A 24169-nucleotide genomic window follows, 5' to 3' on the forward strand; every position below is an offset into this window, starting at 1 on the left:
GCCAATCCAGTAGAACCTCAGTCACAGCCAGCTTAGAGTTTTCTTCATTTCCCAGGTGCCCACTAGTGATCTGGTTATGAGATTCATCCAAGATCCCAGATCTCATTTTCTTCAGAACCACCAGTTGCCAATACGTGCTTAGGCCATCAGGTGTCTCCCACTGACGCTCCAGTAGTCTGTTGTTCAAACAAAGAAGGTCCCACTGGCTCCAGTAGCTCCTGGTCGCAGAGCTGAATCTAGAAACCCGTTCCCAAGATGATTGGACTGCACTCCCTGCAGCCACTCTTAGCATTGGTTGTGAAATCTGCATCCTCCATCTGCGTCCTCTTCAGGTCTTCATCTGATGCAGGCCCTGTCACAATAGTATGGTGGCATCTCTTGCCAAACTTTCCATTCCTGCTACACTGCTTGCTGTCTGTTCTTCCGTTTTCTTGGACACTATTCATCAAGGTGCTGCTGCATTTCCTCAGTGGTGGGGATTCTTGGGAAAACTGGCTGGTTGTTGCCTCTCATCACAAGCCTTCACTAATTTACCCTCATCCTTCTCATATGGACCCTCACAGCTGAAGTGTCCTACCTCAACATGTGTCCAATACACGTTTTTTTGCAATCATGGGTTTACTTGCACTGTTCCATTCTTGCTCCTTCTTCCATTTGTAACTAATCTGTTATTTCTAACTGAAATGCTGCTTTGTTTTCACTTACTTTTATTAGGGATATCTTTTTATTTTTAATCTTTTCGTACACGGGGGCCCAGTGAATAATCCAACTGCTCACACTCTTCCGACGCAGGATTCGTCCATGTGAAATCCAACTGCTTGCACTCTTTTGACTCAGGATTAGTCCAAGCGAAATCAACATCGGTACTGAGAGGATTAGCCACTCAGTATCCTCCTACTCCAAAGTGTGTGAGTACTGTATATATGTCAGAGAGTAATTTTTTTTTTTTTATATAAATAACAGAACGGAGGAAGGAAAAACAAATGGGTAAAAAAAAAAATAATCCATACACCAGATTACTGGTGTCCTCTGTTCATAAAATATCTGTAACAATTAGACTTGAACAGTTGTGGGTTGAAATTTGGAGGAAAACAACTCTGGGGAAGCGAAAGTTCCAGAGAGAGATGCAGTTCGGGGAATGAATGAATTCCTGATAGGCAGAAGTTCTGCAATATGGTTGAGTGACATTCCAGTCATGAGCTGCTACCAGATGCCCGTGTAGCACAAGGGAAGGCATAGAGAGGTGGCACCTATGGACGCAACTTCGTCTGAGCATTTGCTGCAAAAATATCTGTAAAATAATGTGCAAGGGAGGCAACATTCCTTCTTACTTGCAGGGGAGGTAGTTTATATGTAATGGCAGGGTTGTTAATGATTCTAACAGCTTTATTCTGAATTTTGTCTAGTTGTCTTAATGCAACCTCTCCACAACCATTCCACAAGGGTGAGCAATATTCAAGCTGACAGCGCACATGACTCTTATAAATTATAGCTAACTGCTCATCGGCAAAGAAGTTACACACTCTGTACAATAATCCAAGTTTCTTTGAGGCGGTTTTAGCAAGTGATCTGACATGAGAGGTCCAGCTGAGGGCACTGTTAAGTGAGACACCAAGAATTTCAATACTTTTGGAGATGGGAATATTAGTAGCACTGAAGGTAATGTATGAATCTGGCAATATTTGTCTCTTAGTAAACTGTATATATTTAGTTTTACTAGCATTAAAAGAGACAAGGTTGTTTTGTCCCCATTCACTGATTGTAGATAGATCTTGATTTATGGAGATGGCTGTACTGAGTTGAGAGGTAGAGATATTAGACTTTGTAAATGGACGTCTGAGTGTGAATGAACTATGTAGTGTTGAGTCATCTGCATATGAGTGAATGGAATTGTGAGTGACAGATAAGAGATCATTAATATGAACCAGAAATTGGGTTGGTGCCAGAACTGATCCCTGTGGCACGCCGGCGTTAATTGAGTGGAAATTCGAATATACATCATCTACTTTTACTCTTATTTTCCTGTCACTAAGATAAGAAGAAATCAAAGGAACAAAAGACGTTAGTACATAGCAAGGGAGTTTGGACAGCAGGGAACGGTGCCATATTCTGTCGAAAGCTTTAGAGATATCAAGAGCTACTGCATGCGTTTCTCCAAAAAGATCAATTGATTGATGGATGGTATGAGTTAAGAGATTGAGTATGTCAATGGTGGATCTTTCGTGGCGAAAACCGTATTGTCTATCACTAATTAAGTTGTTGGATTCAAGATGTTTAACAGTATGCTTATTAATTAAAGTTTCAAATACCTTACCAAGAGAAGATGTGACAGCTATTGGTCTGTAATTGGAGGGGTCAGACGAACTTCCTTTCTTCGGAACTGGGTGGATATTGGCTTCTTTCCATGAATTTGGGAATAAAGAAGTACGTATGCATAGTCTGAATAATTTAGCTAGGACAGAGGCAAGTTCAGGGGAACACTTTTTCAAAACAATTGGCGGAATTCCATCTGGGCCTGGAGCTTTGTTGGTAGGTTAATTGTCTAGGATGGATTTTACATATCTTGTCTGTATTTTAAGTGGGGCAATTTCCGGAGAATCAAGTTCCAGTACTGAGACATTCTGACTGGTATCATCTATGGTAGAGTTTCTGGCAAAGGTACTAGCAAAGATATCTATCTGCTTTCCCACGTGGGTCATTTGTAATATTGCCATCTGAAGATTTTAGTGGGGGAATGGAAGATGACTTGTTAAAGTTATTATTGAAAGAATTAAGAGTTGACCAGAATATTCTATTGTCATTAGGGTTGTTAAGTAGTTTTGATCCTTGCTTTTGAAGAAAGTTTGATTTAGATAGATTTATTACAGCTTTTGCATGATTTCTAGCAATTTTAAATTGGGAGAGTGATTCAGATGTTTTTGATTTTAAGTAAGAGTTATATGCTAATGACTTTTGGGCTGTTGCTCTGGCACAATTGCCATCAAACCATTTTGGAGAGTTTGATCTTTTAGTGAATTGTTGACTTGGTATGAATAAATCCATACCAGCTAGTATTAAGTCGCAGATGTGGGACTGGGTAGAATTGGGATCACTAGAGAAGAAAGACTGCCATGGAATATCAGCAAGATAATTTCTAAATCCATCCCAATCTGCCCTGTCAAAGTGCCATCGGGTCACCCCGACAGGTTCAGAATGGGGAGGTGTAGGAGGGTTAACTAATGAGGCTTTGATGAGATTGTGGTCAGAGGATCCAAGTGGTAACAGTACCTCTATCCTGTATTGATCTGGATTATTTGTCAAGAATAAGTCCAAGAGATGGGCATTATGGTCAGGATTATCAGGTATTCTGGTTGGTTGTTTTACTGAACAGTAAAGTATGGAGTTTTATATCCTTTATTTTTTTTTCATTCATTAGGAAGATCATTTATTCATTTGTAACATATATCAGTTCCATAACAATGCATTTAAAAATTAGGGTAGGGGAATGAAATAACTGTAATCATTTTTCGATGCCACACATCGAACTGCATGTGAAGAGCGTGAGGTCTGGGCGGGCTAGAATGAAATGATAGGATATAGTTCACTCAGAGCGGCCAGACGTGATGAACGACTACTGTTATTCCGTATGCCATAAAAAATTTTCTAGTATAGCTAGAAGTATCATTTTTCTACGAAATGGATCGGAGATAAATGCTCAACAATATTCTGTAATCATTGCCGAAATGTTTACATGTCTGTGAGTAAATGAGCATTGAATAAATAAGTGGATATTACAATATGGAAATTCCTCCTTTTTTTTTCTTTCATTAGGAAGATCATTCATTACTTTATAACATAAACCAGTTTCAAAACAATACAATTATAAATAAGGGTAGGGGAATGAAATTATTGAAATCAGTTTCTAATACCGCACGAATCGCTGAGTGAGGAGTGCGGGGAGCGTGAGGTCTGGGCTGGCGAAAGATTGTCACTCAGTACTTGGAAGTGGTTGGACTCATTTGGCTTCGAAAGAGCGCGAGAGGGTTAATCATCATCTTTCTTTCATATCTGAAATTGATTTCTGGCTGTGCAACCCACCATTCGATGGTCACTTCCTATAGCTTCTTTGTTGATAATTGGGACATCTATGATCACGTTATTCTTATCTGCTAAAGTGTAGTCAATTTTCGTTCTTTGTTTCTCCCATCGGAGTTCTCCAGGTCCATTTTCTCCCTGCTCTTTTGTGAAAGAATGTGTTCATTATTCTCGTCATACATTTCAGCAAAATTTACTACCATTTCTCCTCTTTCATTACTTTCACCCACTTCAAATTTTCCCATATATGCTTCTTCATTTTTTTTTATTTCTCACCTCTTGCATTGAAGTCTTCCATGAGTATAGTATATGCGGTCTTTTCTTCCTCCATAATCTGTGTAGATGTCGTCATAGAATATTTCTATTACTTCATATGAGATCTGAGTAGTCGATGCATACACTTGAATTAGTTTCAGGGTGTATTTTTTGCATAGTTTAATTACAATTCATGCTATTCTGTCAGATACACTGCTGAATTTATCAATATTGTCTGCAAGGTTTCGGTTAGTTAGCAATCCTACACCACTAACTCTTTCATTTTACCTTCCTCTGTAGTAGAATAGATGGATGCTGTCCTGGAGCCTAACTTCTTTTTCTTCTTTTCTGTGGATCTCACTCAGAGCCTCAATATCGCAACAAATGTTTTCTAATTCAGTCATTAACCCGTAGATAGTGCAATGACCTTTTTTTAACCCACCCCGTGGTGCGCGAAAAAATGAAGAAAAAAGTTTTATTTTAGTTTTTTATATTATATACTTGAAGATAAACATCCACAGCATTAGCTGGTGAAAAAAAAAAAAAAATCTCTCCCTCTACGTCTTTGCTTAGGGCCATGCGTAAGTTTACGTGGGAGTAATGATTTTTTTTTTATTTTTTTATTATGAACTTGAAGATAATCATCCAGGGCATGATCTGGTGAAAAGGAAAAAAAAATCTCTCCATCTTTGCATAGCTTCATGCATAATATTGCGTAGGTGTGCAGTAGTTAACAGCGATGAATGGCCAGCACAGACTGAGCTGCGTCTTGTAAAACGACGCTACCCAGCCTGAACTCTGTCTCATAATCCACGGGTTAAGTTATCAAGTTTGTAATCTTCCTTTAGGCTTCTTACATTGTATGTATAGATCTTCATGGATTTTAGTTTGTTTAATGTCCAGATCACTAATTTGCCGGGACAGTATCTGCTCACTTTTGGTGGCAAACTGCCTGTAAGCACAGGAGGCAGTGCGGCTGGACCTTTAGTAGACGATGAGCCAACAGGAATGCCTATTTTATCATTTGCAATAGGGTTCATGTTTGGTTGGGAGGATTATGGCAAATAATCTCACCTCCCTGCCACAGAGTTTCTGGTGAGATGTAATTTTTGTGCCACCTTATTCAATATATTCGGTGGAGCCCTATACTATACATCTACAGTATAGGAGGTCCCATGGTCCCACTGTGTAAGACGGTACACCATGTATCTGCAAGGCCTTCCACTATCTGCCACCCAGGGCTGTATGTGAGGTACACTGAGACAAACACATACACATGTGTATTACACCTCTTAGACGTGTAAACAATTTATCCGCTAACTTACTGCAAAGTACTTTATGGATCTTCCTGATTCTAGATATGAGGTCCATGGAAAAGGAGCAACATGTCAGTCAGTCTCCAGTTTCTCTCATGTATCACAGTTTTTCTTACCATATGAAATATTATTTTGCTTGGCACATGCTGCACTATAATCCAACAAACTTTCCTTGCCAAGACATATATAAAGCTCCAAAATCTTGACATAGTTGTCTAGAAACCCAGCTTTTACTAATTATCACAGGAACAGTACTACAGGTTAAGTATAAGGCATATCCACATATAAAGCTCCGAAATCTTGACATAACTGTCTAGAAACCCAGCTTTTACTATATTATCACAGGAATAATACTACAGGTTAAGGATAAGGCATATCCACAGTTTTAGGCGTATGTGGCATTATCAGTATGTTTGATAAATTCAAACAATGCATAATGTTGGACCATCTGAAGTGACACCAGTTATTCATTACTGATAATGCTGAACACAATCGGCCGTAGAGTCGAAAGGTAAAAATAAACAGATGGCATCTGAGTTTAAAAGAGATTCCGCAGACAAAACTCACAATTAATGTAAAAAAAAAAAAAAAAAAAAAATCTAGTAGAGAGATGTAATGCAACGAAAAACTTAAAATTACATAGGAGTATCACTCTGTTTGACTGGTACTACTGTCTTGTCCCAGATTCCAAAAAGTACTCATTAGTTTGTTTTTCCTCACTGCCTGAGATTGTTTTACTAAATATTTCCTACTGGTTTGCAAACCACAAGTCCTATATCAAATAAATTTATCTACAGTGTAATGCTAGGTGTTTTAGGTTCGGCTTCCCGTTCCTTAAACGCCTAACATGTAGCGGGGCTGTCTTTCGAGACCGGGGCTTAGACAAAAAAGAGAGAGAGAGAGGCAGGACACAAAAACTCCAGGCAATAACCTTACACGTGTATTACTTAGTCAGACAGGGGAATCAGCAGATGTTACAGACACAATATACTGGGCGATTATAAACTCTTATAACTAGATAAGGTTAATAGTATCTCGCAGGATACTGTTAGGGAATACAGTGAAAACAACACTCGAGGCGGAGTATTCTGAATTAATATAGTCCGGGGTCTTTAAACGAGTGGAGATGCTAGAGATATTTCTCACTAGGGGGGGTGTAAGGCTCTGGGGTCCGATTATGATTATGGTAGTATGAGGCAGAGTTTAATGGTAGCCTGTTCACTTTGTTATTTTCTACTTGTAGGTGATTTTTTATTAATTATCGTTACTAACTCCACTGCTTTGGTGTTTATCTTATTACGGTATGGTAATTCACTGTGTCTATTCTTCTTACTAACACTTGGGTCTATTACTATCAATTCACTGTTCTGCCTCGTCACTGCTAGACCATTATCATTTCACAGTCTACTCTTCTAGCTAACACTGGGGTCTATTACTATCTCTTCACTGTTCTGCCTCATCACTGCTTTACCACTATCATTTCATAGTCACAATCACTATGGTTCATCTGGCGTCAAGGGTGCGACTGAGGGGCAACACAGTTCCACTACTGCCGGGGCTGGGCGCCTCCAGGGGATGCCGTGCTCAGGGGACACGGGATCACATGCAGGGGCGTCTGCTCTCGTCCGGGGCTGTGGGTGGTGAAGGGGCCCATACTCTCCGGCCAGGGGACAGGAGTGTGGCCCTTAGGGCTGGGGCCAAACAACTGCCTGAATCGGTCTTTCAGGCTCCTGATGGAGGGGGAGGTCCTCTGCCATCGAGGTGTAGGGAGTTCTCGCCTGGGCGTTCTGGGGAGGGTCTGGGGTTCCCAAGGACTGCAGTCCCCAGGGCTGGGCGACACCGACAGGGATGGCCTGCGGCACCGGTCTGCGTCGGGGTCCGTCAGGTGGGTCTCCTCCAGAGCCAGTCGTAGGGAGCAGAGACCGGGGGAGGCTACAGGGCCTCTCCGATACTCCTCTACGCCCGGCCGGGGAACAGGTGTCAAGTTTGGGCGGTGGGGCGGCTTTTAGCCTCTCCCTGCCGTAGGGCCCAGCTACTGGCCGTGGCTTCCCAGGGACGCGGCTACAAGCCACCAAGGTCCGGCTACTGGCCGTGGCTTCCCAGGGGCGCGGCTACAAGCCACCAAGGCCCGGCTACTGGCCGTGGCCTGAGAGGGTGAGTAACTGCCAGCAAACCCAGGGGCACCTTCGGAGCTGCTACAGGCCGTCTGAGGAAGGCGGGAGTGGCTACAGGTCGACTCCTTCTGGAGGGGTTTGGAGCGACTACCGGCTGTATCAAGAGGAACACCTTCGGAGTGGCTTCAGGCCATCTGATGAAGGCAGGAGCGGCTATCAGCCATCTCCTCATTACCCTCAGATCGGCTACCGGCTGTCTCCTTAGCGAGGGGCGAGCAGCTACCGGCCGTCTTGGGGAGAACACCTTCTGAGCGGCTACAGGCCGTCTGACAAAGGTGGGAGCGGCTATAGGCCAACTCCTTCAGGAGGGGTTTGGAGCAGCTACCAGCCATCTCCGGAAGGACACCTTCTTGACGAAGGCGGGAGCGGCTACCGGCAGTCTCGTGATTACCCTCAGGACGGCTACAGGCCGTTTCCTTAGCTAGAGGCGAGTGGCTACAGGCCGTCTCAAAGAGGAAGACACCTTCAGAGAGGCTACTGGCCATCTCCTGACAAAGGCAGGAGTGGCTACAGGCCGTCTCCTTTGGGATGCTGGCAGGAGCCGGATACGCAGCTCCACCCCTTAGCTAGTTGGTGAAGGCTCGCCTGGAAGGTAGTGCAGTATTCCTGCTATGGCGACAGCAGGCGGGCTCCGGATCATAGGGGCGGGCAGCCCGGGCTGGCTTAGGCCGTTGTTGCACCGAGTCCCGGTGCACTGCTGCTGCTCCTCCGTGTACTCCTTGTGGAGGTGTCCGGGAGTTCATGGGGGCACTATGCTGTATTCCTTGTGGGGGTGGCTGGGTGTTCCATGGGGCACTATGCTGCATTTTACCACCGTCCACTGGGAAAAAGTCATGTCCTCATGACTGGAGGTGGTAGACTTGTGTATCGTGGGTGGCGTAGATCAGCTGTAGATGTCAGAGGAGGGTGTGCCAGGCTGTGGTGGAGGTGTTCTCGCCCTGCTCTGCATCACAGGTGAGGAAGGTGTTGGACGTGGTGGTGGAGGAGCGGAGGAGTTGGAGGAGGTGGTGTGGTCCTCAGACTCATTTGTTGCATCCGAGTGATGGTGCCCATACTTCTCGCCGAATCTTCATGGTGGTAGTTGTTGCCCGTGGTGTGGTGTGATGCCGAATGCTTGAGATGGATGGTAGGTGGTGGGGTGGGGGAGTGGGTGTATCGGGCAGGTGGGCAGGAGAGGCGCCTGGAGAGGGTGATGGTTGTTTTGAGGGTGGGTGTGGATGGTGATGTGGGTGTGCGGGGTTGGCATGTGTGTGTGAGGTGCATGGGGCACACAAGGGCGGCTGTGGGGTGGCAGGGGTGTGGGCAGCGCGGCGTGAGGAGCGAGGTGTGGAGTGAGTGGGTAGTGGTGTCGTTGGGTTGTGGGCAGTGCAGATGAAGGTGGGTGTGTATGCGGGTGGTGGGGCGGGAGTTGTGGTGGCGGTGGTGGGTGACGGCGGGGGCGAGGGTGTGGTGGGTGGACTGGGTGTGGGGGTGTGGGCGGGACATGCGGTGCTGGGTGTGGGAGAAGAGGTGATGGGTGGTGAGGAGGTGGGGGAGCAGCGGGGAGCTGGTGGCATTGGTGAGTTGTCAGGTGAGGTGTGGGGCGGCGTGACGGGAGATGAGGTGGAGGCAGGAAAGAGAGGTGGCGGGGTGGAGATGTACCAATCATAGGAGTCAGGGGGAGAGTTGGCAGCGGTGGGGAAGGCAGAATTGGCATTGGGGAGGGGGTGGTGTGGCTTGCGGGTGGGGGGAGAAGGGGGCCAGAGCGGGTGAGGGCAGGTTTTAGGGTGGGAGTGAGTGGCGAGGTGAGTGCGCGGCCATTTGGTGCTGTGGCTGCGTGTGGCGGGGCAGTGGAAGTGGTGCACCAGGGCGGGGTAGTTTTGGCGGCGCTCCAATGGTGGACGTGGGTGAGGCGGTGGGGCTTGAGGTGGGTGGTGTGTGGGGGTGTGAGGGTGATCTGGCACTGGAGGTCGGTAGCAGTGGTGAGGTGACAGGTGATGTGCCTTGAGGTGTAAGTGGTGAGGAGGGAATGCGGTCTTGGGGCGCTATCCCGGTGTTTGGTGGTGGGGTTGTTTGGGTGGTAGCAGGGTTCTGTGCTCGCGGTGTGGGTTGGGTGGTGGGTGCAAAGCCAGGGGATGGTGAGGGTGTGGGGGTGGTGGCGGGCGGTGTGCGGTGCTGGAACCATGGTGGCTTGTTTGGAGTTGGTTGTATTGGCGACGATGGTGGGGTGGCAGGGGCTGAGGAGTGGGGTGTGGTGGGTGGTGTGTGTCATCGGAGGCGAGGAAAGGTGGGGTGAGGTGTGGGGGGAGGAGCCGGTGGTGGTGGGGAGGTGTGGCCTCGTTGTGTTGTCTGGATGTTCAGTGATGGGGTGGTGCAGGTGGTAGCAGGAGGCTGAGCTCATAATAGAGTGGTGGGTGGTGAGGTGAGGGGTGTGGTGGGCAGCGAGGTATCTGGTGAGGTTATTGGGGACGAGCTGGGGGTTCGTGGGGATGGTGAGGTTGAGGGTGGGGTAGGGAGGGTGAACGAAAAAGATGAGGTGGGTGAGGGTGGATCAGAGAAAGAGGGGGGTAAATGAGAAGAGATAGAGGGAGGAGAATAAAAGGGAACGTGCCGTTTTCCCCTGTCATAGACTGGGGGGGATGTGAGGTGGCTCCCGGTAGGATAGGGGGATGCAAGGGTGGTGGTGGGCGCCTTCTGTGCTTTTTGTTCCGTTTTTTCCTGTTTCCCATAAGCTCAGGGAAATCGGTGTGTGGTGGGGCGGCTTGTAGGCGCCCTCTGGTGGTTCTGCTGCACCAGGCAGCTTTGAGCTACTTTCGGATGTCACAAATGGGGCATCCGTGGCTGCAAGCAGAAAATCCCCACAGGTCAATCACGATGATGCCCGTGGGAAACTGACTGATTGCGTCGATGTGTTGAGGGGTGGAGTGGATGGCAAGAAGGCACCTTGTTATTTGGATGTCTTTCTTCAGGTCTGCCATAGGGTCATGTATGATAAAATGTTCTTTGATGAAACTGGGGAGGATCATGATAATTGCGTGAAAGATGAATTGTTCCTGGGTTTCATCATCTGCCTCCAGGTAGGCAGCGGTGACCAGGCATCTTGCCCGGTTTAGGGTATCATCTAGATTCCCATCGAATGTCAAACTATCCAGTTGGGATAGTGCCACCACTTTCCATAGTGATGGGGTGATGACTTGGATCACGAGTCTTGTGAAATTCTGCCAGGTAATCTCCGGGACGATATTGGGTGCTATATTAGTTGCCGCTTTGCCCAACAGTAGGAGAATAACTGCAATTTTTTGTTGGTCAGTTTCAAACCCGATATCTAGTAAAGGTTTGATGACTGCCAGATATGAGTGAACATCGTACCGTTCGGGGTCGAACTTAGGCAATTGCATGTGTGGTTTGGTTGCCATTTTTCCGATATTTCCTGACTACCTCTCTCGTATGCCCGGGTCAAGAACCACCGCTGTCCACCAGTGTAATGCTAGGTGTTTTAGGTTTGGCTTCCCATTCCTTAAACGCCTAACGTGTAGCGGGGTTCTCTTTCGAAACCAGGGCTTAGACAAATAAGAGAGGCAGGACACAAAAACTCCAGGCAATAACCTTGCACGTGTATTACTTAGTCAGACAAGGGAATCAGCAGATGTTACAGACACAATATACTGGGCGATTATAACCTCTTATAACTAGATAGGGTTAATAGTATCTCGCAGGATACTGTTAGGGAATACAGTGAAAACAATACTCGAGGTGGAGTGTTCTGAATTAGTATAGTCCAGGGTCTCTAAGCGGGTGGAGATGCTAGAGATATTTCTCACTGGGGGGGGGGTGTAAGGCACTGGGGTCCGATTATGATTATGGTAGTATGAGGCAGAGTTTAATGGTAGCGTGTTCACTTTGTTATTTTCTACTTGTAGGTGATTTTTTATTAATTATCGTTACTAATTTCACTGCTTTGGTGTTTATCTTATTACGGTATGGTAATTCACTGTGTCTATTCTTCTTACTAACACTTGGGTCTATTACCATCAATTCACTGTTCTGCTTCGTCACTGCTAGACCATTATCATTTCACTGTGTCTATTCATCTGGCTAACACTGGGGTCTATTACTATCACTTCACTGTTCTGCCTCATCACTGCTTTACCACTATCATTTCACAGTCACAGTCAGTATGGTTCATATGCCGTCAAGGGCGCGGCTGAGGGGCAACACAGCTCCACTAATGTTGGGGCTGGGCACCTCCAGGGGATGCCGTGCTCAGGGAACACGGAATCATGTGCAGGGGCGTCTGCTCTCGTTCGGGGCTGTGGGTGGTGAAGGGGTCCATACTCTCCGGGCTGGGAACAGGAGTGTGGCCCTTAGGGCTGGGGCCAAACACCTGCCTGAATCGGTCGTTCAGGCTCCTGACAGAGGGGGAGGTCCTCCGCCGTTGAGGTGTAGGGAGTTCCCACCCGGGCTTTCTGGGGAGGGTCTGGGGTTCATGAGGCCTGCCGTTCCCAGGGCTGGGCGACGCTGACAGGGAGGGGCTGCATCACTGGTCTGCATCGGAGTCCGTCAGGTGGGTCTCCTCCAGAGTCAGTCGTAGGGAGCAGAGGCCACGGGAGGCTACAGGGCCTCTCCAATACTCCTCTATGCCCTCTGCATCGGGGGCCGGGGAACAGGTGTCAAGCTTGGGTGGCGGGGCGGCTCTCAGCTGCTTCCTGCTGTAGGGTTGGGCTACTGGCCGTGGCTTTCCAGGGGCGTGGCTACAAGACGCCAAGGCCCGGCTACTGGCCGTTGCCTGAGAGGGTGAGTAACTGCCAGCAAACCCAGGGGCACCTTCGGAGCGGCTACAGACTGTCTGATGAAGGCGGGAGCGGCTACAGGCCAATTCCAGCAGGAGGAGTGTAAAGTGGCTACAGGCTGACTCAGGGGGAACACCTTTGGAGTGGCTACAGGCCGTCTAATGAAGGCAGGAGCGGCTACAAGCTGACTCCTTCAGGAGGGGTTTGGAGTGGCTACCGGCCGTCTCAAGGGGAACACCTTCGAAGCGGCTACTGCTCGTCTAATGAAGGCGGGAGCGGCTACCAGCCGTCTCCTTAGCGAGGGGCGAGCGGCTCCCGGCCGTCTCAGAGGGAATGCCTACGGAGTGGCTACAGGCCATCTGATGATGGTGGGAGTGGCTACAGGCCAACTCCTTCAGGAGGGGTTTGGAGTGGCTACCGGCCGTCTCTGGAAGGACACCTTCTTGGCGAAGGCAGGAGCGGCTACCGTCCGTCTCCTGATTACCCTCGGAACGGCTACAGGCCATTTCCTTAGTGAGGAGTGAGCGGCTACAGGCCGTCTCAAAGAGGAATACACCTTCAGAGAGGCTACTGGCCGTCTCCTGACCAAGGCGGGAGCGGCTACAGGCCTTCTCCTTTGGGGTGCTGGCAGGAGCTGGATAGGCAGCTCCACCCCTTAGCTGGTTGGTTAAGGCTTGCCCGGAAGGTAGTGCAGTATTCCTGCTATGTCGACTGCAGACAGGCTCCAGGTCATAGCGGCTCCTTGTGGAGGTGTCCGGGAGTTCATGGGGGCACCATGCTGTATTCCTTGTAGGGGTGGCTGGGTGTTCCAGGGGGCACTATGCTGCAATTTATACAGGATACTCAACTTCGTTTGTTTTTTATGCAAATAATAGAGTTAAGTGATTTTTCACTGCAGTTTTAATAGCATGTATTCTGCACAGATCATAACTATTCGTGGAAAAAAAAATAAAATTAAATAAATAAACGTTGATATCCCTTATTTGTTTCTGGAATAACTGCCCCGATATAAATTTGTGTACAAAAAGTTTTTGTAGTGATGACTGCAGTGTAGCAACAGTGTCCAATACACACTAACTCCTGAACTTTGCGGTTATTCACAGTTCTTGGTTGTGTGGCCTAGCCAGGGATGGGTTGGGTTGGGTTGCATCTCACCTTCAACATGCCAGCCGGTCAGTGCAACTCATTTGTGACAACGACAGACGAGCGGGAACACCACTCTGTGGCCAACAGGACGGGCATTGCTACACCAATACCACCCTCTGACTTTCTCACATCAAAACATACAGTTCTTCTGTGAGATAAAATTTTGTTAAATATTTATACAAGGAAAGTATTTTATAGACAAACTACACAATCAGAGAATGTTTATAACACCCAAAAATTAGTATGCGGAATATGAAGTATTTTTCTGTGTCTTGGTCTATGTTCTGCAGGTGTAACAACCAATAAAATTTTCTCTAGTTCTTGTATGGTGAATGTCGGCTTGTGAACATCCATATTCACAGTTTAGGATTTTTCATATCTGTTGTGGTTAGGAAAATTCTTGTATTCAGTTGACGTCTATGCCCACATGAGAGTGAGAACAGAATCATGATGGATTAATACTGACACTGATGACATTCTCTTTGTGGGAGCTACTCTGGTTTCCTGATTCAGTTAGTACCAGACGATTAAAACAGAGACAGTATAGAATCCTTACAGCTGTAATATTCGTGTTTGCACAGTTAACCCTTTCACGGGCTGGGGAAACTATTGCATTCTATTCCAGCTAAGGTAAAACGAATATAAAGGTAAGGTTGAACCATAAGGACAAGGAAGTATTACTGTTCGTACCATTAACAATGGCATGTTCGGAAAATCTCTAGCATTTTATTTTACTTCATTCAGCTTAATGGGTCATAACAGCATCAGTGTGTTAAACATAGAATTGTGTACTGACCACAGCAACGAGGCAGGCGAGCGTGGACCAGGAGGAAGGGCATCCCCAGGCCAAACCATAATCTTCCAGCATCAGCCACCATCGCCACCTCTGCAACAGCCACTTATTATATTAGAGGTTAGGATTTCCTGATCCCTTCAACCAAGTTACACTTTTTGTGTGTTGAAAGTAAACAAATTCAGTTAGCAGGGAAGAGGATGCTAGCAGGGGAGAGGTTTTTTATGATTACATTTAACTCACACAGTGCCAAAAGTCTCTTCTAAGTTAAATTCAGTCTTTTGAAGTTCCCGAACAATAATATAATACGTCATGAGAATGAAGAAAGTAAAAGATATTTTTCTCCTCAGGGCGCTAACAGTGTTTGTTGTGTTAGGGAGAGAGAGAGAGAGAGAGAGAGGGAGGTGGATGTTAAAGATGCTTTAGTTAGTTCTGTATGGTAATTTCAATACACACAAAATAAAGAACCCTGAGAGACTGTATTCCTACGACAGTAATGTCTAAATTGTACATCATTTTCTGTCGGTGAGTTTTATAACTAATCGAGAAAATTATATGTTCTGGAAAAATTTGGATTAAAAAAAAAGAACAGCAACATTTCATAATTTTCCCTGGGTGTTTGTTGGGCAATCCTGATTCGTCTAATAGCGCAGAACCGTCAAGGGCACGTAAGCAACCATCGTTATGGGGTTGTCCCATAGCTTCCCCACACCATTGGTATTGTCTTTGGAGTTTTGTGTGCCATGTGTATTTATCCATTATGTGTATCGTATGAGGGTGTTGTGGTACCAACTGCGTTATATGGGGCTGAAACATAGAATAAGGGTGCAGCAGACAGGAAAAGTTTTAATGTAATGGAAATGAGGTGTCTGAGAAGTATGTGTGGAGTGACGCGTATGGATCGAGTGCGAAATGATGACGTGCGAAGGAAAACTGGAATTGTTTGGGAGATGGCTGGTAGAGTTGAGCGGAGGCTGTTGCGATGGTTTGGGCACATGGAGAGAATGGATAATGAGTGATTGATGAAAAAGATAACTAGATCTGATGTGAGAGGTGTAAGGCTGAAAGGAAGACCAAGAATAAGATGGATGGACAGTGTGAAGAGAGTGCTGGATGCAAGAGGGATGTCTGTTGAGCAAGGAAGAGTGGCTGTGAGTGACAGAAATGGAGAGAAATTATGAATGAATAAGTGATGACACAGCCCTGAGGGGATATTCTCCCGCATTTGGTCTAATCAGCTAGTCAGGTCAGGTGTGGGTAAGGGGATGGGTCTGTTATGATATGTCAGGGGTAAACCAGCTCTGCTGTCAGGCCCTGCTGTGGCTGTCACTTATTGCATTGCGCAGTTGACTCTTGTGTGGTGTGGTGCAGTGAGGATCTGTCCGTTCTCCCCTTTGGGGCTAAGATGCAAATGAATGTGTTTGAATGGATGAGTAAATGGGGAGTGTGTCGTCCTGTCTTGGTTACCTCCCTTTCCTTGGGGGAAGCAGCCTAGGTATATAGATTGATAGATAGATAGTGTATCGTATTGTTTGGGCCTATTTAAGATGCTGGACACATGTCATCTGTGATTCCATCCAACTCAAATCTAAGCTGATTGCCCAGGATGGAATGGTGATATATTAATTTAAGCCTAGCCAGGTGAATTCGATCATCTTTCCTTAAGAATATCTTCGTTGGATGGATATCAGGAATGGAGAGGGGCTCCTAGAGCTGTTTTTTATTTATAATTTTTTTTTTTAATCTAGTGCTTTTGATGCTGATAAGTGACTGTTCGAGTGTGAAGGGGGTTGCATTGTGATCAAGTAGAAAGGACTGAATATACTGAGAGGGTTGTTTTTCAGAGTCAGCACGTGTTAGTGTTAAGTGACTTATGTTTTCCTAGTTATGATTATATTTACTTGTTCTTTGTAGGAAGGGATTTGTTGGGTCCTGGAAGAGATGACGGCATGTTTGTTATTTAAGAATGCTGTTAACTATTTTGTAGAACAGAGTGCGGTCTGTGCAGGGTTTTAATCCGCCCCATCCCATTGACGTGAATAAACGTCCACACGTTTTATCACTGCCAATCCCGTTGACGTATATAAAAGTGCCTCAATTGCAAAGTCCATAATTTGCACAATTTTCAAAATCTGCGTGTGATTTTTAATTCGCCCACCCAGGCAAGCCTCCCCTAACTGCCACCAGGTGGGCAGCCTCCCAGACCCCGCGTGACCCGCGTGCGCCCTTGTCTTGGCCACTCACCTGTTAGCAGTGACCCAGGTCAGACATGGCGCTTAGAGGTCTCTCTGAGGACGAAATACAATCTGCCCTGGATGCCTTCACAGGTGATAGTGATTCTCCACTGGATGATGATGTGGAGGATGGGGATTATGTGCAGCCTGAGGAGGAAACAAGCAACAGTGATAAGGAGGTCCCTTCGCTGAGGAAAATGCTGTATGTTACGTACCATAAGGCAACGGAAGGCCAGCCTGGACCCCATACACATGTATGGACCTCTCTCCAGCCCCTAGAGAGAGATTAAGATGAGGACTAGGACAAGGACGAGGATGAAGATGAGGACAGCGGCATAGGACGTGATTTAGCCTCGCAGTTAGGGAGGGAGAAAATTTCACCGTGAGGATCAGAAGGTGTGGCGAGAAGGCAAATCAGGTATGGTCCTTCTGTATTGTCTGGGGAAGGCAAAAGCGGTGTGGTGGGAATGAGGGGTGAAAGGGAAAGTGGTGTGGTGGGAGTGAGGGGTGAAAGGGAAAGTGGTGTGGCAGGAGTGAGTGGTGAAAGGGAAAGTGGTGTGATGGAGGTAGCACAAGCACATGGTGTACGTGGGCAGCAGGGAGGCGAGGTGGAGCTGCTCCCTAGCACGTCTTTCGCCCCACAATATTCCCTCACTTCCTCCCCACAGCCCCATGATGTGGGGAAAGGAAGGAAAGGGAAGGGAAAGGGGAAAGGAAAAGGGAGAGGGAAGAGAAGTGCGAGTGAGGAAGGGCGCCACTCTCCACCTCCCCAACCTCCCCCACCACCCTCCCCTCCCCACCCTGATGAAGGCGATGATGGGGATGAGGCTGGAGACAGTAGTGTGTCGTGGAACTGGGAAGATGGGAGTAATTTCACTCCCATCATTCACCCTTTCACTGAGGAGTGGCGGTATCCACGCGGGCTCCACTAGGGTGGATTTCTTCCACCTGTTCTTTGGGGAGGAGTTTGTGGGCTGCATAGTGTAGCAAACGAACCTATTTGCAAGCAGCCAGTGCTGTGAAAGTGAAAATCAAGGTACAATGAGCAGGCACCCAGCAATATGACTATCCCGTAACCCTAGCCGAGATGTTCCTATTTTTTGCCCTGGTTCTCTTGAAGGGTGTTGTACGAAAAAATCAAATTCCTGCATACTGGACCACGGACCCAATGACCATCACACCTTTCTTTGGAAAGGTAATGGGTCGTAATCGATTCCAGCAAATTCTCAGCCGCCTCCACTTTTATGATGCAGACGATCCTGCTAATGCAGTAACACAGATAAAATGAGGAAAATTAGGTTTGTCTTTGATCACCTACGGTAAATGTTTCACTGGTCATTTTATCCTTACAAAGACCTTGTCACAGACGAGAGTCTTGTGTTGTGGAGAGGCAATATTTCCTTTTGCCAGTACATACCCAGCAACAGACACCGTTTCAGGTTCAAGATCTTTGTTATGTGTGACTGTAAGACTGGTTATGTGCAAGACATAGTCTCGTACACGGGCGCACAGACAGACATAACAGAAAATCGTAGTATTGGACTCTCAGGGGCCGTGGTGAAGACAATGATAGAGGAGTACTTTCATCGTGGTCATGTGTTGAACCTGGACAACTGGTACACCATCCCTCTTCTCGCTCGGTTCCTCCACTAACACGACACTGGAGTCTGTGGTACAGTAAAGAGAAACCATCGCCATATGGTCAAGGTAGGGAGGAAACTTGACAAGAACGAGGTGGTTTTCTTCCAGGCAAATAACATCCTTGCCACCCCGTGGAACCACAACAGGGAAGTTTGCCTCCTATCGACCGTATACAGCCCCCTGTTGCACCACACTGACTCCGTTGATCACCACAGTGAGAGGAGGCACCAAGTCTGGAAATCTGAGTCGGTACTGGACTACAATCTCAACATGAGGCAAGTAGATCAGTCTGACTCCATGATTTCCAGTGTGGACTGTGCCAGGACCATGATGAAGTAGTGCAAAAAACTCTTCTTCCACTTGCTCGACATCACGGTCCTCAACGCACACTACCTCCAAGCCTTGACAACGGGAATCTCCGAGACCTTTGAGGGGTTTGTGAGGGAGCTGTCTCGTGAAATTATCGCCAGGTACGCACAGGACAGGCCCCCAATCTTTACCTGCACCCCCATTGCTGCCCAGACTTCCCTATGCCTCGCAGGATGCCACTACCCAAGCACTATCCCTCCTCAACCAAACCGTCCTAGACACCAGCACCGCTGCCATGTATGCAAGCACTCAACAGTAAGACCAGCCACTCAGAGAAAAGACACAAGGTACGAGTGTGTAGACTGCAAACTAGCATTGTACCTTCAGCCCTGTTTCAAAGAATATCACAACTACCCACTCTACTGATACTGTGTGTGATAGCGATAATATGACGCTCACTGTAGAAGTAAAGCCTGTACATACTGTATGCGATAATATGATGCTCAGTATAATGGTAAAGCCTGTAAGTATGTGATAAGAATTATATAAAGTTGAAATGGGTGTAATGTTAGTGGTAAAATATTAAATAAGTTGAAAAATAGTGTAAGTTGAAACAAGTGATATCACGAGTACACCCACTGTGTAAATATGCGATAATATGACGCTCAGTAGAACAGTAGGGTGTGTAAATATGTGATAGCAATGATATAAAGTGGAACCGGGTGTAATGTTAGTGGGAAAGTATTTTATAAGTTGAAAAATTTTGTAAGTTGAAACAAATGACATTGCGATTACACTCACTGTATAAATATGCGATAATATGATGCAGTAGAATAGTCAGGTCTGTAAATATGTGATAGCAATTACATAAAGTGGAGACATGTGTCATGTTAGTGGAGAAGTATTATATAAGGTGAAAAATAGAGTGTAAGTTGAAACCATAGTCATAGCGACTTCACCCGCTATGTAATTACTGTATGCACTATTTTTACGCTAAATATTATCGTAAGGCCTGTAAATATGTGAAAACAGTTCTCTAAAGTGGAAAAGGGTATAATGTAATTGGAAAAGCAATATGTAAGTTGAAAAAAGAGAATGCAAGTTGAAACAACAGTCACAGTGAGTTCATCCAATACGTAAATATGTGCTAACATTACACTAAATTTTATCGTAACAGTTCTCTAAAGTGGAAAAGAGTATAATGTTATTGGAGAAGTATTATGTAAGTTGAAGAAATGAAATGTATGATGAAACAACAATGTTAGTGAAACATCGGTGAACAGTTTGGGCGATTTCGCTAGGCTTGCCTGATGGAACAATGCTTATTTCACCTCTATTTTTGTATAAAAACCAATTTACTCATGTACTACATCTTTCTTTGTTTGTAATAATTATATATCTACCTATTGTGAATGGTTTCCCATACTAATAAAACCATAGAAAACATGATAGCCACACACCACCTCCACAGAACACGGTACCAGGTGTAACGAAGGTATACCTGTTTAGGCCACTTATAGACCCCGGTGAACACTTTTTTTGTGATTGGCCATTGTTTCTCACCAAAAGCGGAGGTTTGGGCCAAAAAAATGTTATCCAAAAATTGTCGGGATTGGGGGAAGTCAGTGTTGGAAAAGTTTTCCTTATTCTTCATTCTAACTTTCTTTTTCATATTACTGTTTATCTCAGGGAGACTTGTGAAAGTGTCGTCTGTGGAGAGAAGAGGCTAGTTGTGTTTTTTATTTGTTGTGTCATGAAAAGGGCAGTCTCTGCCTTAAAGTATGATTTGTAATATCTTCTTTTTTATAGTGGAATGTAGTGTTTGTCTGCTTTAAATATAATGCTGATTGTGCCTAATCATGTGATGGGTGCGTTGTTTAGTGAGGCAAATTGTTTTTCTTTCTTTTTTATTACTGAATTTTACCCAGTATACTTTCTTGTAGTACTTGTATGTGAGGTATGATCACTGTAGTTGTATAGTGACGATGATAAGGTGATCCGTTAGCCAGGTGTTGTTGAATGACTGCTGGCATGGAGAATGTGATGTCTGTGGAAGAGAGGGTACGGTTTGCCTGGTTTGGGAGACGGGTATATTGTGAGATGTTACTGAGAATCTACATGGTATTGAACTGTCAAGCAAAGTTGAGGAATCGGTGGTTGTACTGATTATGTTCCTACCAGGCAGTGTTTTTAGTGTTAATTCCCCAGCAATCATAGAGTTATGGTGTCTGTGTAAGGGCAAGGAGTTGAGAGTTGTACTGGACTGAGACAGCATGGGACGTGTCAAGCAGCATGTGTACGTTATGAGTTGGCATTTCTTCTTTGATACCACATATGACAAAGCTTGTCTGTTTTTCTAATCCTGTGTCTTTCTGGAAAAGTGATTATGTTGTTTGTGTTATTGTTGAGGATTAATGTGAAAATACATACAATGGGACTTCCTTCGTGGCCCTCGTTTCTGTGTGAGCCAATGTGTGAGTAGTGTCCAATTTGAAGGGTCTGTTGTGTGTGTGTGTGTGTGTGTGTGTGTGTGTGTGTGTGTGTGTGTGTGGCAGAATGAAAAAATAAAAGAAGGAAAGAAAGACAAAAGAAGAAGAAGACAAAGAAGATGATGATGATGAAGAAAAAGAATAAGAAGAAGGAGGGGAGAAGAAGAAGGAGGAGGAGGAGGAGGAGGAAGAAGAAAAAGAAGAAGAAGAGAGAAGAAAAAGAAGAAGAAGAAGTAGAAAAAGAAGGAAAAGGAGAAGAAGAAGAAGAGGGAGAAGAAGAAGAAGAGGAAAGGGAGGAGGAGGAGGAGGAGGAGAAAAGGATGAGGAGGAGGAGTAGGAAGAGAAGAAGAGGAAGTGGAAGTAAAGAAGAAAGAAAAGAAAAACGAAAGAAGGTAGAACGTGAAGAGAAAAGAAGAAGAAGAAATAAAGGAGAAGAGGACGATACAAAAATCGGGGTTTAAGCAAAGTCTTATTTAGCATTCTTGCGTTTTGCTTTTGTTAATTTGTCGGTAGGCTGGCGTACAAAATATCTCAGGGTTTAAGGCTGAGGCTGAATTTGTACAAAATATAAAATCTCAGTGTTTGGGAGTGTTGAAGATTTACTTTGTCAAGTCGTACTGACGCATCGACATATCGTTGTGTTGAGTGTCCGCCAGACACTGGTAGAATCGTGAGTTCATTGACACGACATAATCACAGTCTTCAGTTCAGAAACACCATTTAATTTACACCTTTGCCAATGGGGGTCTTGTACAGTCACTATCGCTACGGGAAGAACTGATCTGATTCGCTTGTAACGAGGTTAATTTATTCAGTCGAAAAGAGATGTTCAACTAATTAACTGTAAAAGATAGACAGCACACAGCCTCCTGACTAAATGTTTTCTTTACTCTGAAACATGATAGCCATGATAGCCAATGGTGGGTGGTTCTTTGAGTGATCCATTTCAAGTTAGGTCAGGAGTTTTTATTGGAAATTATTTTCTTTGGTAATTATTATTACTTCTGTACTACAGAAATAAACTGTTTAATCCTTACCAAAAATATTAGTATGCCGCCAGCATTACAGTATGATTCTCATTTTTATCTTATGCTAGAAATAAACTCGTTATACACGCATCACGTCACCACAGTCCACACTAAAATACATCACGTCCAGCATACAGACTTGAGTACCTCCTTTTAACTTACCCGTCGTGTTTGTAATACTGTTTTGGTAATCTGTGTAATGTTGACGCCATGAGTGAGTCTATGTCTCAGTCATGTTCAGACCCCATGGTACTAATAGTTCAGCCTAGTCCTGAAGAACAAAGTTTATCGACTAGGTATCTGACAACATTTCAGATTGCTAAAGTAAAATGTTCTAAAAAAAAAAAAAAAAAAAAACTTCCATTACAAGGCAAACAGAATTACGTATCTCTGAACTGAAATGATAAAGGTGTAAGTGAGGCACAGTGACACACGCATATACCTGTGTGCTACACCTCTAAAACATATAAACTCTTCATATCAGGTAACGTACCGCAAAGCACTTTATCCATCTTCCTGATTCTAGAAGTGATATCCTTAGAAGAGGAGCAACATGTCAATCACTCTCCAGTCTCCGTCATGCATCACAGGTTTTCTTATCATATAAAATATATTCTTGATGACTGGTGCATTAAAATGCAACTGACTTCTCATATTGAAATATATAACGTCCAAAATCTCGACAGAAACCCAGCTTTTACTTTGATATCACTGTAACAGAAGTACAGGGTATAGATAAGGCATATCCACAGTTTGAGGCATATGGAACATTATTAGTATCGTTAATACATTTAAAGGATCCATAATGTTGGGTAGTTTGATGTGATATCAGTTATTCATGACTGATAACTGAATAAAATCGGTCGCAGTGTCGGAAAGAAAATTATACAGTTGGTATCTGAGTTTAAAAGAGATTCCGAAGGCAAAACTGACAATGTAAATAAAAAAAAAATGGCAAGTGCTATAGAGAGATACCACAATGATCAGCTTAAAATTACACAGGAATATCACCCTGTTCGACTGGTACTACTCTCTTGTCCCAAAAGCAAAATAATAATCATCAAACTGTTTCTGTTTTATCACTGTGCGTGATAGTTTTACTAAATATGGCCTACTGCTTTGGAAGCCATAAGTCATTTAGGACATAAATTTATGTTCGAGATGCTCACCTCGCTTTGCCCTTCACGCAAAAATTATAATGCAATGATTTTTCGTAGTAATTTTAATGAGCAATGCTGGGCACAGTACTCATAATTAATCACGGCAAATAATATTTCCTGCTGAGAAGTGATGAAAGCACGAGGGAAAAGTTTCGGTGCGAATGTAGAAACAGGTTTCTAGTCCTACAGACTTTGATGGAATCTGAAGACAATGATATTAATCAAATGTGGAGAGAGGTAAAAGAGGTTTTGCATGAGAGTGCTAAGGTTACTATTAAGAAAAAGGGAAAAGCGAGAAGGAAAAAGTGGATGTCAGATGAAACATGGAATGTAATTCAGAAAAGGAAAGAGGCTAAGTTAAGAAGTGAAGAACAACATGTTGATGACCAGGTAGTTGAAGTACTTAGAGCAAAGTACTGGAGTTTACATTCTGAAGTAAAAAGACTCGTTAGACGTGATAAGAGGAGACTATATGATGAAAAGGCGACAGAGACAGAAATTAAATTAAGTAAAAATGACGGTCAGAGCACAAGAGCAGCGTATCAGGCCATAAAGGAGTTAACTGAGACTGAAAAGAGAAGGAAGGAAATACCTGTAAAGATTTGGATATAAAAGGAAGATGGAAAGAGCACTTTGAATCTGTTCTAAATAGACCAATCCCAGATGAAGAGGGCATTTTGCCAGCCGAGAGAGATTTGCAGATAGAAACAGGGGATATAACTTTAGAAGAGGTAGCAAAATCTATAAAGGAGTTAAAGAATTTAAGGCTCCAGGTGAGGAT

Source organism: Coenobita brevimanus, chromosome 8 (genome assembly GCF_032717465.1).
Source record: "Coenobita brevimanus isolate Jiangsu-jjx chromosome 8, ASM3271746v2, whole genome shotgun sequence".
NCBI lineage: Eukaryota > Metazoa > Arthropoda > Malacostraca > Decapoda > Coenobitidae > Coenobita > Coenobita brevimanus.